General features: G+C 36.5%; 1 protein-coding gene across 3 annotated transcripts in view; it reads left to right on the forward strand.

Annotated features, from left to right (window-relative positions):
• Window positions 1-3,567: 3,567 nt before the first annotated feature.
• Window positions 3,568-17,658, forward strand: part of LOC112053206 (diacylglycerol lipase-beta) — a 97,641-nt gene continuing 83,550 nt past the window's right edge. The window contains exon 1 of one of the 3 annotated variants that reach the window (XM_052881686.1): window positions 3,568-3,970. The gene's annotated coding sequence lies outside the window, so the exon portion shown is untranslated. Of the gene's footprint in view, window positions 3,971-12,962; window positions 13,536-17,658 lie in introns of those variants that run through there. The other 2 variants (XM_024092564.2, XM_024092572.2) reach the window with 2 other exon arrangements.

Raw genomic sequence — 17,658 nt, forward strand, 5'->3', positions numbered from 1 at the left:
TAATTTTCTGCGTGTGTGAAGTCTGCCAATCCGCATTAGGACAATGTGGTGGACTAATTGGCTTAACCCCTCTCATTCTGAGAGGAGACTCGAGCTCAGTAGTGAGCCAAATATGGGTTGATAATGATGATGATGATTTGTAGTTTATATTAGGACACGGGGCACACAGGGAAAGATTGCTTAGGACAACAAGTTATCTTAATTCGGCAGTGGGTAAAAATCATCGTGTGTTGGTCGCGATTTTTGCTTCAAGTCGAGCCGTCATGAGTTTTACCGGACGTCAAGCCGGCAGCGGATACACCGGACCGTGTGTGGCTAGCTTTCGCCGCCTCGGAGGCAATCGAGCGCGAACGGGAGGCTAACTATATGATGGAAGAAAACCGTAAACATCCGATTTAGCGGTCCAAAAACATGCAAATGTTATGTTTCGTATTCTGTAGTAGATGAGGTATGCACGTTGAGTCAGTAGTGATGTAGTCGTTAATCTTGAACGAAATATTTTGTAGTACAATGATTAATGACTGCATTAAACACACAATAAAAATCACATTTTGTAGCTAAATGTAAGTAACATTATTGTAAATTGTAACAACCGTGCCCAGTCTACTCTATTCATTACTGAATTCAATTGGTAGGCGTCCACGTATCCTCATCGCACGTATCGGACGCATCGTATCAAATGATTTTTAATTTAACGATTAAACGGATTTTATGTACTTACAATCCGTTCAATGCGATCCGTACGATGGGGTTCAGTGGACGCACTTGTATGACTTTGAATATAAAATATCTATTAAATCAAAGAATATTAAATTCGTTGGATGCGATGCGACCGATGCGTACGGTGCGGATATAAAGTAGCCTATGTGTTAATCCAGAGTAAAATCTATTTCCATTCCAAATTTCAGCTAAATCGCTTCAGTAGTAGCGGCGTTATAGAGTAACAAACATCCAAACATCCAAACATACATCCAAACATCCATACAAACTTTCGCGTTTATAATATTAGTAGGATAGGATTAAATGTCTTCTAAAGATAACTATACATTTTATCGTATTCTTCTAGTTTTACTTGACTATCATTTGCCAGGAAAGGCAAGAGTGTTAGGTACAGAATTTATTTGCAGCTGTAGACTCCTTAATTGGGATTTAAAAAATCACAACAGCGTCACATTCTGTTTTTTTGTCGATTGTAGAGTTTCTGCCAGAGGGCTACAACTAGAAGTACCTACATACTTACGTGCGGGGAAGAAAAAGCTGTTTTTTAGTGTCTCTTGGGAGATTGGGAGATTCAGACCTCAGCTTAGTCATCTAAGCATACGCGCGGAAACAACGCATTCTAACTTAGGTAACGATCCTTACCAGTCTTTATCAGTGTCCCACTTTAGAACGTTGTTTTCCTTTCTCGTTCGTTGCACCATCGAATTATAGTCAAGCGAAGTCACGACCACTTCCTTGTTATAGCCAGTCTATTGTACTTAGATATTTGCGGACAGCTTTTTATATTTATCTTGTGGCATCCGGTTATTTTGTATACGTCATTGACATTGAGTAAGTATATTGCAATTAAAAATACAAATAAGTAGGTATGATGAAGAGTGTTTTGAATAATCTAAAAAATATCGTAAAAAAACATTGCAATTATTACACAAGAACCTCCTCCTTTTTGCGGTTGCGAAGAATTCTGCCCGTCATAACTCATAAACAATTTGACCTTCCCAATACTGCTTTTCCGACGTATCCATCGATCCCTGAAAATGGCTTTAATAAAATCTAAGGCAAATGGATAGAAAATGTCGACAATCAATACATACTAACAACCTAATACATATAAATATAATCGAGGCGTCTGTCATTGATTTAAAATAACCGTTTTCTCAATAACACGATACCAAAACAACCAATTTACAATTTTTTTTAATTTTACGTAAAAACAATCCATGGTTTCCTTTCCACGGGATTTTTGAATTTCACTCAGACAAAGTCGCTTTTTAGAAATGAAAATATAAAATTTTATTGTAATGTGGTTTAATTAATTTTAATTTAATACTTTTAATTTTAATAGATTGTTCTTTGTGACAGATGAGTTGCGCAGGAAGATATCCTTCTGTATACTTTGATTATATTTGTATCACGTAAAAACTAGCTTTAGACACACCACGCCAGTCAAATGCAGATTTGTGGACTCTGTCACGGTAGTAGAGTTTTATATAGTGAATATATTTTTTATTAGCGTAACGTAACTGTTACAATTATTGTACTTACTAATAAATATAATAATATTTATGTAAGTACATGTAAAGGAATGTTTAAACCTAATAATAAACTGTAGTTAAGTTGATTAACTAGCTCATTAGAATTGCAAGGACATTTACCCGCGAGGAAAACCACAAGTATGAAATAAGATTTGTATCTAACTTAATTGCTTGTTTACTAGCTTAGGCAACCGTGGCATAATTTATTGCTATGAACTATTTCTAAGAAAGCTCTTGTGAACGTACAATAGTTTAGTAATGGTTTCTTGGCATACAATCTAATTTTATAATTATTTTATTTAATGATGGTCAGATATGTTAACAATTAACATCATTTGTTATTTTTTAACCCCCGACGCAAAAGAGGGGTATTATAATTTTGATGTGTCCGTCTGTCCGTCTGTCTATCTTTCTGTCAGTCTGTGAACCATAGCTCCCGAACGGATGAAGCGATTTCAATTCAATAAGTTTGTTTTGTATGTGACTTAAGAAAATTGGTTGAGCCGTTTAAAAATTCTGGGGAGTGAAAGTGGGTAAGAAAAACCGAATATCTGCAAATATACTCTAGTCTAAGAACCATAAAATCTCACAAACTTAGTTATTATATATATAAATCGGTAAAATACGTAAGTGCGTATAAAACTCGAAAATTAGGTACAATACATACGTATAGATACAGACATTCTCATAATTTATTTATTTTATTTATTTATCTATACTAATATTATAAAGAGGAAAACTTTGTTTGTATGTTTGTTTGATTGTAATGAATAGGCTCAAAAACTGCTGGATCGATTTTAAAAATTCTTTCACCATTCGAAAGCTACATTATCCACAAGTAACATGGGCTAAATTTTATTTTGGAAATAAATAGGGTTCCGTAAGATATTTGGGTTTTTCGGTTTTGTAAAAAAACAACCAGAAAAGTATGGTAGGGGTAGGTAGGAGTAGGGTAGGGGTAGGGGTAGGCTAGGGGTAGTTGGAAATTTACATCGAGTTTCACGCGGACGAAGTTGCGGGCGTCGGCTATATTATAAAAAATACATATTGAAATTAAGCTTAACATAGTGCAACATAAACCACAGTTGTGATTTATGTTTACTTTATTTCGACTCGAAATGCACAAAAATTTGTGTGCCACAAAGATAATAAGATGAGTGTTTTATTTAATTCTAATAGAAGCAATTAATGCCGGCACCACTCATCAGACGGCGAAAGTGACGCGTTTTTCGATTTCTGTGGCATCCATCTCACTAGGTCGTCGGTTCGCTAGTCCCACCACTACCCAGCGAAGCAGTCGCGGTTGGTGGACCATCGACTGTTTACCAATTCGAATGCCAGTGATTCTGTGCCACGCGTAGTGTTGTTACTTGCGCGGCGTCTTATAAACAAGTTCTTTATATAATTATCTACAAGTTATTACGACAATTTAAGCAAATATAGTGGAAAAGAACAAGATAAATTTTATTATCTAGTGTTGGTGTTTATATACCTGTGTGAGTGTTGGTTTAGTGTTAACACATATTGAGCGAAAGCTGCCCGTCTGTGTGGGTTACACCTGTTATTTGCTGTGTATGTTTTTACTTGCGGTGTGTTGCAATGCAAAATAAAAAGTGTTAAATGTTGAAATCTGGTTTATGAGGAGTGCGGTGTGTGGCTGTGCTGTAAGAAAACAAGCCCACGTGCTTATGTAAGCACGTTACTGTTCATACAGAGTAAGTACATAACAATTATAAAAAAATAATATGTCTGAAAATCTTACTTAAGTATTTATTACTTAAAACGACTGTCAATTTTCTACAATGAAAAAAAAAATTATCTACAGAGCCGAAAATCAAACCCGACACCACAATTACTAAGCGACGCGTTTACCGCTGCGTCACATGGTCGTTGCAAGCTATTTAGGTTGACTAATAGATGACCTACCTATTCATTGAAATATTATTTTATATACAGGGCCGTTCCGTCCATACGGCGAACGGAGCAGTCGCTCCAGGCGCCAAATCCTAGAGCGCGCCTAAATGATAATCCTAGTCAACTGCGCCTGATTTTCGATTGGTCACCCCAGAGTACGGTCAAGATCTTCGCGTTTCATTCTTATTTTACATATTCATAATTTGGTATAGGTATCTGCATATTATTAGGAGCAAACAGGAGAGGCGCCATAATTGGATCTCGCTCCATTTTAGAATTTACTTCGGGCCGGCGCAGTAAATATATATTATAAAATATAATAATTGTGTAGATCAGAAGGTTGTATATATTTTGTGCGGAAGAATAGGTAGCATTCTTTAATTAAAACTGCGCCATACTTCTAGTCTATTTAGTCTATTGAAATGTTACATTTTTTGGGCCTTATCCTGCGTTTTTAGATTTTCGGTTATAACTTTTTCTTTATGGTTCTACAACAAAAAGTTATAAGACCTAAGTTGTAGACAATTTAATTAGCATCAAAAAATGGTAACAATTTTTTTGTATCAGACAATAAATTGAAAAGAATATTTGTCATATCTTTTATATATGAGCAATATTCCCATTGACCTCCAACTAGTCTAGAAAGACAGTGCTAGGAGTAGGTACGACAATAGACCAACAGGGCGGGGATCGAACCACCATCCCTCGGTGATGAGTTCGACGCTCTTACCGTCGAGCTATTGAGACTAAATTAGGTAGGTACCTACTTATTTGTAAGTGGCTTTTATAGTTATAAAAGCCACGTAATAAACAATAGTAATAAATCAATCAGCAAAAAACGATGGAAATTTTAGTTGTTTATGTGATGTTATTACTTAAGTAATTATGATTTACGTTGAATATTTTGTAGGTAGGTAGTAGGTATACCAACTCAACTCATTCATCAATTACTATGACAAAGCATGATCACCATACAGTAGTAGTAGTTCTTTATCTTGATTTTCTATTTATTATAGGTACATATATATTTTATACATTTAGTAATAAATACACTTCACATTATAAATTCATATATAAATCACACTATATATCTTTACATCTGTAGTTTAATTGGTACTTAATTATTATTTTTAAACATATTTGCTGCTTCTGATTGAATTTAATTCACTTGAATTTGTTCTCATTTTTATTTTTTTTTATGTTAGCTGTGGCTTCACACGGGTCTCAGCTGAAAATCAGCGCCGTGTATTATGCTTGTATATAGTACACGGCATATGCTGAGCTGTACACCCTTTCCTTTTTAAGGGTTACAGACAGACATGCTGTTTTTAGTTAAGGATACTGTTTGTAACTTTTAAATTTGAATAAATTTATTTTCTTTCTTTCTTCTTCTTTCTAGTAGTTAACAGCCCAATACAGAGCCAAGCCTTCCTCCTATTGGAAGAGGGAATATGGGTCTTAGAGTTAGACCACGCTGCTTTAACGCTGGTTGGCGGGTTTAGTGTGATCGATGACGACGATCATTCATCATCATCATCATTAACAACCCGTATTCGACTCACTGTTGAGCACGAGTCTCCACCTACAACTTGAGAATTTTTACTAAATGTTTCTTAGCAGAAGAAAGAGAGGCTCAGTCATTCCTAGCCCGACCTAGGACTCGAACCCAGTACCTACCTCGTGCTACATACGCACCCTAAACGCTGCACCAACGAGGCAATTTTCTTTTAGCAGGATATTCATCATCATTTTCAACCCGCTCACTGCTGAGCTCGAGTCTCCTCTCAGAATGAAGGGAGTAGTCCACCACGTTGGCCCAATGTGGATTGGCAGACTTCACACACGCAGAGAATTAAGAAAATTTTCTGGTAGATATGCAGGTTTCCTCACGATGTTTTTCCTTAACCGTCTGAGACAGATGATACTTAATCTCTTTAACTCCTTTATTAGCATATTATGACATATTATTTTAAGAAGTCCCAAGTCTATGACTTAGTAGGTAGCTATTGGTTTGTAATCTTTTTTTGAGTTTATCACAATCAAGTTCACACAAACTGATCCGGCATGAAAACTTTGTTACGAGTATGTCGGCGGAGTTGACTAAATTCCACTTCTGATAACGGAGAACCTCAGAGCAGGTTCTAAGCTTTACGTGTCAAGGATGGCAGATACACAAAGTAACTCTAGCGATCATTACCAGAACAACGAACTGACTAATACTGTCACGCGATCACGAGCGGATCTCAGACTTGCAAATGATGGCAGTTGGGTTGAGGGGCCCCTTTACGACTAGTCAATGCTCCCCATCTCCGCTCGCGTTGGCTCCCAGCTAAGTAAATAACAATGCAATACTAACCGGATCGGACGATAACTCACTCACTATATTCACTGACTCGCTACTTAACTTCTACCACTCTATCACTATTTTACTATGCTTAACAAATAGAAGACGACTATCCATTTCAAAGAAGAGATTACAACTCAACTGCTCAACTAGAAGACTACAGTGGGGGCAGGGTACCCCTGTACCTATCAAGCGTACCAGACACGCGCCATTTTGCTCAATCTCAATGCTATTAGACGAGAGTCACGTTATCAACCTTTTCAGTCTTATTTATTTAAACAGTAAATAATTAAATCCCAATTACACGAAAACCTGATTCTAATAATGTCACAATAATTAACGTAGATTTTGCTAACCGATCAAATAACTCACTCGCCGACAAGTCATCATCATCATCATTATCAACCCATATTCGGCTCACTGCTGAGCTCGAGTCTCCTCTCAGGATGAGAGGGGTAAGTCAATAGTCCACCACGCTGGCCCAATGCGGATTGGCAGACTTCACACACGCAGAGAATTAAGAAAATTCTCTGGTGTGCAGGTTTCCTCACGATGTTTTCCTTCACCGATTGAGACACGTGACATATAATTTCTTAAAATGCACACAACTGAAAAGTTGGAGGTACATGCCCCGGACCGGATTCGAACCCACACCCTCCGGAATCGGAGACAGAAGTCATATCCACTGGGCTATCACGGCTCCGCCGACAAGTACATAAGTATAATTATATGTGCAAAGATATTTTTTTTATTGCGTTTTTATACTAGTAAAGCATAGGGATTATTTTTTTCTAGCATAGGACTAATCCTATACTTTTATTAATACTTATGAAAAAATAGACCTCGGGACTTATAATTACATAAAGAAAAAATATGGAGCTGAGAGATAATTCGATATTTGATAATATCTTGATATGATTGTGACGCAGGTCTTCGTAATTAACGTGTAACATAAGATTAGATGTAGAAGCGATTTTTTTCTACTTAACTTTTTATGTAACTCACGCTACCAATGACGCCAGTAAATAACTTGTTCAGAGTTAACGTAAATATAAGCAAGCATAGACAAATAAAAAAGGCAGACGGTATCTCGCTGTCAAACAGCTGAAGCATCATAATGAGTTGCTATCAGTGAATATGAAGTGTATTGCCAGAAGATAATGGCCTCGGTGTGTCTTCATTTTTGCATCTGTGTGCGTGTCGGCGTGTACGTTTTAGCGAACTAGCAAAATTGAGGTGCGTCATTTTTTAGTTCAGGAGATGGTGTCTGGACTTTTTAAGACGTCTATGGTAGCAAGTATATTGAAATAAGTGTCGTGCTCTCTGGCTATTGTAGTTAGATTGTTCAGTGTCAGTTCGATTTGAATAACCCGCACTGTACTGTAAGAAGATAAACGTGACTGGCACAAAATATCATAGAGAGTAGGATACAAATTATTCTTCAAAGTTCAATTATGAACTTTGAAGATAATTATTTGGCTGGTGGGAGGCTTCGGCCGTGGCTAGTTACTACCCTACCGGCAAAGACGTACCGCCAAGCGATTTAGCGTTCCGGTACGATGCCGTGTAGAAACCGAAAGGGGTGTGGATTTTCTTCCTCCTCCTAACAAGTTAGCCCGCTTTCATCTTAGATCATCATCTCTTACCATCAGGTGAGATTGTAGTCAAGGGCTAACTTGTAAAAGAATAAAAAAAAATATTTTTATTGTTATACGTTATCTTATACCAGCATATTTAATAGATAACTAGGATATACTTATAGACAAAATTAAGGTAGTCCGTGTTTTAACTGTTAAAAATATTTCAAAATAACACGTATTTATGTACCTATTCATAAAATTGTGTATGTAGGAAAAGTTGACGAAATCGCAAAAGATTGCAAACATTTAATTTATTGTTTTGGTATGCACTTTTTGCCATGTAACCAGACGTGCTTGGTGTGCAAATAACTGTATGTTAAAGCTGTAATAACAATAAAAAAAACTGCAAAGTACTTACTTTGCAATATTTAAATAGGTTGTAGTCATGAATGGCTGTGTAATCACGGACGGTAATAGATTTTACTCTGAATTAACACATAGGCTACTTTCATACCGGGAAAATCCATGGTTCCCGCGGGATTTGTAAAAGACTAAATTCCACGAGGACGAAGTCGCGGGCAGGGCGCGGTTAGTTTAATATAAAAAATATTAATTTCGTATAGTAGTTAGTACCTACATGGAATAAGGCTCCGAAATATATCGATGTTAATTAATAAAGTTAAGAATTAATTTTAGAACATAAAGTATTTTTTCAACTTTTCCAAACGTCAAAAACACTGTCGTCCATTTTTGTTACTAGAGGAATAAACGTCAAATTATTGACCTATGTTCAGCAATGGACGTCCATCGGCTCATAATGGTAATTGATGATTAAAGTCTATGACATTTTTTTAGGACCTTCTGAAGGTTAGAGATGATGGTATCTAAGTTGTAAGCGGGCTAACTTGTTAGGAGGAGGAAGAAAATCCACACCCCTTTTGGTAGGAGTAGGCACATCTTGGCAGCACGTCTTGGTCGTACCTAGTTAGTGGTAACTATGGCCGAAGCCTCTCACCAGACCTGATCCGATTAAGAAATCCTCATTGTGTCTACTCAGAAGTATCTTTATTTGACTGGTTAATTACTTTTTACTGCACCATAAATTACATACTTAATAGCCTTTTTTATTTGTAATTATACATATTAATAATTAAATTAAAATAAATTAAAACTAAGAATTATCAGTATATTAAATTTAAATGTATAATAAATGAAATTATTATAAGAAATACAACTCTAATTGTTCACCCAGAGGCAAGGTACCCAATACGCTGGCAATTACCCCTCTGGACGACAAGGCCTTAATCTTTGGGCCAAATAAGCGCCAGGTCTTAGGTCATCTTACGCATGGATCGATTTGTCAGACATCATCATCATCATCATCATCATCATCATCATCATCATCATCATCATCATCATCATCATCATCATCATCATCATCATCGTCATCATCATTAACACCGACACCGATGGACGTCCACTGCTGGACATAGGACTCTTGTATGGACTTCCAAACAAAACAGTCTAGAGTCGCGAGCATCCAGCGGCACCCTGCAACCCGCTTGATGTCCTCGGTCCACCTAGTAGCGGGTCGACCAACACTGCGCTTTCCGATACGGGGTCCCAAAGTGCTTGTTAGACATAGCATTGACAATTTTTTTAGTATCTTTTGACCATGGGCCTAAGGTCACACAGGCAAGCGCCGCAAATACATAGTCATTCGATAAGACCAAGTATTTAGGACGCTCACAAAATGAGGATGATGACTAGGTTTGAATAAATTGATTTTTATGATACATAAGGGTAAATAAGGTCAATGTTAGCTAATTTATACAAAAAAAGCAAAGAATGTTTGGATATTTACAAAAAAAATAAGATTATAAAATTTCAAAATTTATCAAATTTTTTTTATCGTAATTAGATAAAAATTCATACAGTTTTAGCTTCCTTGCATTAAATGTGACATTTTTTTTCAATATATGAACTATAAACATAAACGCACAAATAACAAAGATATTAGTGATTTTGTTACGCCCATACAAATCTAACGATCAGAAAGCCAAACTAGTGACGTCACTAGTTCGTGCCATTTTGTATGGAGCGTTTTTCAGGGATCCGCGGCAGCGCCGCAAATCTGACCCTTTAAATCCCTGTAGCTAAAAAAGTAATGATCGCAGATATCCTGTTACTTTTAGAAAATTGCTTTACTATTAGCATACTCTTAACTTATATACAATTTAAAAAACTGTCATCATCCCTATTGAGCATGTTCAGCAGTTAACCATAATATTTGTTACAAAGACTTTGTCAGCTTCAGTAGACGGAATTTGTTTATGTGGTCGATAAGATAAGAGGATCCGGCATCGTGTCGGCTACTACGAGTAGATATCGACGGCCTATCCGCTTCTTTTGGGTTGTTGCATGTATGTGACGCATGGGTCAAACGTTATCAAGCCGGAATGACAACTTGGCCCCCAAACTGCATGCTTACAAGCCAGTGATGTGCACAAATATTTAGATTTTTAGATCAAGGTTCCTTTATCCTTGTAATGTATCTATAACTAGCTGACGCGGTTTTACCCGCGTGGTTCCCGTTCCCGTAGGGGACGGGGATAATATATATATATCCTATAGCTTTCCTCGATAAATGGGCTATCAAACACTGAAAGAATTTTTCAAATCGGACCAGCAGTTCCTGAGATTAGCGCGTTCAATCAAACAAAACAAACAAATAAACTCTTCTGCTTTATAATAGAATATAGAATAAATATAATATAGATATATAATATAGATGTATATATATATCCCTACATAATAGATAGATAGGTCTATCTATCTATTATGTAGGGTAAACTAATTTGTGTATGTTTTTCATTTCAGAGATAAGAAAATTAATCAATTTACTTGAATAACTTGTAAACTACTTACCTATATGTTTTAAAATATGCCGACACCTCGTGGTTTTAAATCGTGCCAAGATTCATTTGAATCATTCAGTAGTTTCAGTGTGATGTTCGGTCAACAAAAACCACGGACAGACCGACAGACAGACAAAAATTATAAGTTTAGATATAGATGTCACAAAATGCATGGGTTTTTGAACTTATTATATTTTTGATGTCAATGTAGTAAAAAAACCTCATGCCTAATTGATCGTTTAGACTTTAGTCTCAGAAAACATGCTTTAGTGTGTGAAAAGATAAAAGTAGAGTTATCGTCCTGGTAACTAACTATCTTAGATTACCGATTAATTATAATTTATCGGTCAAGTACCATCAAGTGATACTTACATATTAATTTACCGTCTGAACAAGTCAAAAATGTAAACAATCGTATAGACATTTTTCTACTCATCACGAAATCTTGAAAACCACTTGACGTACAAAGATGGTATTTGGCAGGGAGGTAGTTTGTAGTTAGTAGACGGATTTTGCTTAGGACTGAGTCGCGGGCGTCCGTTATTAAAGATATACGAAAGGTACGATAAATTCATACAATCAACTAAAAGTACAAATACTTTTATGGCATCGAATTTACAGATTTTTAATCGATACTGAGCAAAAATTTTATTGGGTTTTTAGGGTTAGTTGACGTACGACTAAAACTATATTGATGGTTTCAGCAATATGTCAACACTTGTCGCTTTTTCGCGCTTCAAGAGTTATTAAAGAATACCTTTAAATGGTTTACTGTAAGCTAAACTGTTTCAACTTCGATAGTCACTCACAATTATCGGATTTCCGAAAGTAATGTCCTATGTGGCTATTGTTATTCGTTGTTCAATAAAGGTACTCTCCCCTACATGTGAATTGTAAAGTAAGGAGTTTTTACACGTATATACCATGTGGAATTTCGTTGGAAAGTCTTATTAAAATTAATATATATTGTAGAATGTAGATCATCAACACCCTTTTTCGATTTAAGGGTTTGTTTGTGAACTATGTGCAAATTTTTATCCATGAAAATAGTTACACAGCTAATGCACAGTAAATGGATGCTTGACAGCGGTGATAGCCCAGTGGATAAGACCTCTGCCTCCGATTCCGGAGGGGGTGGGTTCGAATCCGGTCCGGCGTATGCACCTCCAACTTTTCAGTTCTGTGCATTTTAAGAAATTAAATATCACATACCTCAAGTGGTGAAGGAAAACATCGTGAGGAAACCTACCAGAGAATTTTCTTAATTTTCTGCGTGTGTGAAGTATGCCAATCCGCATTGAGCCGGCGTGGTGGACTAGGCCTAGCCCCTCTTATTCTGAGAGGAGACTCGAGTTCAGCAGTGAGCCGAATATGGGCTGATAACGAACGAAACGAAACTATCACTTACAGAGCTGCCGTCGACCAACCAAAAACCACCCTTCTATTATGGCAATGGGTCGATTGCGGAACCCTAACGGGGCTCAAGATGCACATCGGTTTTTCTTTTGACAAATTCCGTAGCAACTTCAATTTACTTGGTTAGGTTAGCTACCTACCTAATAGAATATTTTTTTCTAAGTTATGAATATTAATTTCGTATATTTGCATTACCTAGATAGATAAATAAACTTTCTGCAAAAGCATTTGCAATTCCAAATATTTACATAGCACATTTCATGTAAAAATTATATAACGACCACTAATAAAAGCAGCCCATAACATTTGATATATTGCATACGATTATGAAAACTGGCAGTTCCACTATTGAAGTTTCTCTTCGCTCCGTGTCCGTCTCACTTGGCCCCTACAAGCTGTCTACGCGAGCAGAGCGTGAAGGAAAATATTTGGCGCCCCGAAGGCCCGATACCGGGGCTTCGTCGGAGTTCGGATTGCTTCGGGGAAATATTTACCGGCAGACGCAAAACGTCGTAAGTGTCGAGTTGAGACTTGCGGACTAGTCCGCGCTCGGAGCTCACAGGCCTTTCAGTTTGACAGCTCGAGCTCAGGCGTCAGTTCGCTCGGTTCGTCTCGCTCGCGGCTCGGCATAAGGCAGGCGGTCGCGCTCGCAAATCGACGTGGTCACTCGTTAACGCGTGCTCTGTTCCTATTGTAAACAAAAAGGAAGACAGAAAACTCTGTTCATTAATGAAAACAACCGCACATTTGCTCTATAACCTAACCGATGAGACGCAGTGAAAATTTTCCGACAACCACTTGAAGAATCTAGACGACCGGGCGCAGTGAATTTAGTGAGTTGCAATAATCATGCCAGGTTAGAAGGTGTATTTTGGTGCGGCGTTTTAAGTGAAAGTAGCTCAGATATTGCTGTTTTTGTGTGTGATTTCGTATAACTGTTACTGTGGTCGTACATCAAGTTGTAGTTTGTGTGACACGTTTTTGAGTGACTTGAGAAAGGACACGCAGGAGAGCCAGTTGGTCCTTTGAGAACGAGGACATGGTTGTGTCGCCGTAGCTGATACCCTCGTGGCAGTTTCTCTCGGCGGTACATGATCATCTAATATAGGTAATACAAATTATATTCTAAATTTCTTATTAATCTACAGGTTTTTTATTTACCTTACATTTTGTCACTCACGGACGTCTTGCATAGTCCCCGTTCCCATGGGATATATGGATAAATTATAGTCTATTTACTTATTTCTTATAATATGAAACACAGTTATCTGCCAGTGAAAGGCCCGTCAAAATCAGTCCGGTGCTTTCAGCGATTGCTGGAACAAACAAACAGGGAAATAAGTACCGGTACTTATATACATATATAGCGGACCCGGTCAAGCTTCGCTTTGACTCATTCCTTACCCCTATCCTATTTTACTCCCACTCTACACCTAGCTCTACCCTACCCTTACCCTACACTTACTCAAGCCTACCTCTACCCTACCTCTACCCTACTCCTACCCTTCTCCTACCCTACTCCTACCCTACCCTTACCCTACCCTACACCTAACCTACACTAGTACTACCCTACGCCTACGCTACCACTACCCTACCTCTACCCTACCCCTACACTAACGTCAATCAATTGTTTTGCCTTCCCGGAACTTTTCCACTAACACTTAACTTTATGGGTATTAAAGTTCAAATTGCCTTTTAAGTATTATTACGAATTGGTTGTTTGGCAGTATAGAAAAATATGTTAGGGTGGACAACTCTTATCACTTAAGGGTTTGAAATAAAGATAGTATCCGATTCTTAGACTTACCTACTGAATTTATGCTTAAAAAAATTCCAGTCAAGCCGTTTCGGAGGAGCATGGGAACGAATATTGTGACATGAATATTTTATATATTAGATAGTTTATATATATTTTCACATGCATTTATTGATTTAAAATTACAGACAGACACTCCTTTTTAGGGTTCCGTAGTCCACAAGGAACCCGTATTTATAGTTTTGCCATGTCGGTCTGTACGTCCGCGGTTTAGCGCAGAGACTTAACACTTACTGGTCTTAAATAATAAAATCTTAAAAAATATTTTTTTTAACGGAGGTAGGGAAGCATTGGGCACTTTTATACATAAATGTTAATAAAATAAAACATACACACAGCCGAACGTAGAACCTCCTCCTTTTTGGAAGTCGGTTAATTATGAAATGACATGCCTTTTCTACCTTCATTTCATTTTCTTTGTTGGTAAACAGTACTCATCAAGAAAAGCTGTAATCTGTAGTATAGGAAGATATGTATAAAAATCTTGCAGCTTTTTCATAGATAAGAAGTAGAATATAGCTTTTTTGATGTTATGGTTTATTGGAGACACCTTACGTTTTTATATTGACATATTTAATTACTAGCTGACGCCGCGCGGTTTCACCTGCGTGATTCCCTTTCCCGTAGGAATATGGGGATAATATATAGCCTATAGCCTTCCTCGATAAATGGGCTATCTAACACTGAAAGAATTTTTCAAATCGGACCAGTAGTTTCTGAGATTAGCGCGTTCAATCAATCAAACAAACAAACTCTTCAGCTTTATAAAATTAGTATATATGAGCATTATTTTACAACAACATTAAAATGATAAAAAAATATTTTTGCATATCATTTACGTATGAACTTTCAGGCACTCAAAAATGTAATAACACTCCCGGTAGTATCTCATAAGTGTTGCTATCGCCTTATCTAATCACATTTCGACATAATACTCTACTGGATTGAGTGCATAGATAGAAGTTTTTATTTATCTAAATATTAAAAATAAAGAGGTAAGATTAAATATTTTCCTTTGTTTGTTTGTTTACTCAAATACAAATTAACCAGTTTTAAATTGAAAAAGATAGGTACTTTGCTTATGGTAGGCGTCCACATATTCACATCGTACATATCGAAGGCATCGCATCGAACGATTTTAATTTTACGGTAGATTCGTGCGATAAGTACGATGCGGATCAGTGCATGCACTTGTATGCCTTTCTATACACAGAATATAACTATTTTTTATTTTATTGTAAATACTAAAATCTTATATTGTAACAGAACTATTGGAAACGACTACATAATATAGCTACTGATTTAATGACATATACTAAAAATTGTGAACGTTGTGAGAATCTATAAGTAGCTAAGCATTCATTTACTCTATTAATGTACATAATTATAAGCACGAACTTAATGTATTAGCCGTTGATTTAACTAATAGAATAAATAAAATAACGATCTGTTTGATACGATGCGTCCGATACGTACGATGCAGATATGTGGACGCCTACCATAATCTGAAGATTCGTTTTGGAAGGTACTTTATGTAAAACTGGGGAGTTTTACACTCTAAAGCTCCTTAATTCACCTGTCTACTGTCAAACGCTTGTCTTTCAACCCTTCTAGAACGGCCCTCTAAGCCTTATAGGTCCGAGTCTCATGGGTGACACCCTTAGAGAGTCGTTCCGTCCATCTCTCCTGCTTCTGCCTTCGGGTCCCATCAGGCGATACTTCTGCGCTCGCCCAAACCCCCCGGTGACCCCGCTATGGTCCCATTAAGGAGCCTAGAGCAACATAAAAGCAAAGCAGCAAACAGACTTCCAAAAGTAGACGAGCTTCAACAAAGGATTTGAGCCGATACACTTGTCTCCGATGTCAGCTATTTATATCTGTGGTTATTCAGCCGTGACGCGATACCTGATCTGCGGTATTCTACACTTAATTAGGGATTTCTAGATACGCATTTGAGGATACGGAACGAATTCCGATAATTACAAAAGTTTTCAAAGGAACCGCTTCCATACTAAGTACGCGCGTTTGCACCCGCGCCGTTTCCGTTCCAGTGTTAATTCGGGTATAAAATATAGACACTCACAAATAACGTGGTTTTCTACTGGTAAAAGTATTATCAAAATAGGTTCAATACTCAAACGTTACCTCTTTGTAAGATTAGTTGAAATAAATGATTTCACTATTTTTGTGAATTCGAGGGAATTCTGCTATCCATCTAACTTATATGCAATTAATAAACAAGTAAATACTACTTTGCGCCAAGAATGAAAACAATTATACTAAGTAAATGTAGTTGTAGAGTTATTTCTATTAAAAAATACGTATTTTTTATCAAAAAATACTTATATTGTAGTTTTTCTGGTACTGGTAGTCGCAAGATGAAAGCCGAATTTTACAAAATGGTATAATTGCTACTTTTGTGGCGAGAGAGAGGCTTTAAAATTATAACGGCGTTATTATTTCAATTTTGATTGAAGCCGAAGTGGCTTTAATGTAATTAAACTATTTACGAGATTTATTAGAGCTTACAAAGAGGAAAATAATTTGACACCAAATCCTAATTTTTATCCGACTACTAAAGTGGGTTATAGGTAATTATAACCGATTTTCAAGAATGAGGAGGTTCTATGTTTGGCTCGGTTTATATTAATAACAGTATTAGCAATAATTATATATTAAAAGTCATACGATACGATATGTTTATAAAATTGTTTGACTATTTAAACAGAAATAAAATATATCACATATTTGACCAATATACACTTTAATTAAAGTCATTTATGCTGGACTTATTAACCCATTAAACGTAATTATTCTTTACTTTATAGTACATTTTTAATGTTTCCTTGTATTGTCTTACATTTAATATAGTGCGTGAAATAATAAAATATCTGTATAATCAAATATGACATAATGATAGATTACATTACATAGTTATATGCCTGAATATTTTAATAATTATAATTTTCCTTATTAGACAGTTAATTAGTTAGAAATTCGTAATATCTTGACGCTCGGGGACTTGAACCTTAATTGAAATGGAAGAATTTTTTAATTAGAAAATACTTACGTATTACAGGTACCTTGAGAAAATGTAACACTTTGAGTAGGCAATAAATTTAGTATGAAGTCATAAGCCGAATTAATTATCTCGTCATACAAACTACATTTTCGAAGAAGCAATTACTTAGCAAGTTGTAATGTATGCTTGTGAATTTCTCAATATACAGGAGACATTATTTTCCTACTAGCGGACGCCAACGACTTCGTCCGCGTGGAATTTAGTTTTTCACAAATTCCTCGGGAACCATGGATTTTTCCGGGATAAAAAGTAGTCTATGTTGTAATCCAGGCTATAATATATCTTAATACCAAAATTCAGCTAATTCGGTTCAGTAGTTGAGGCGTGAAAGAG

The sequence above is a fragment of the Bicyclus anynana genome, chromosome 5, assembly GCF_947172395.1.
Source record: "Bicyclus anynana chromosome 5, ilBicAnyn1.1, whole genome shotgun sequence".
NCBI classification, from domain to species: domain Eukaryota; kingdom Metazoa; phylum Arthropoda; class Insecta; order Lepidoptera; family Nymphalidae; genus Bicyclus; species Bicyclus anynana.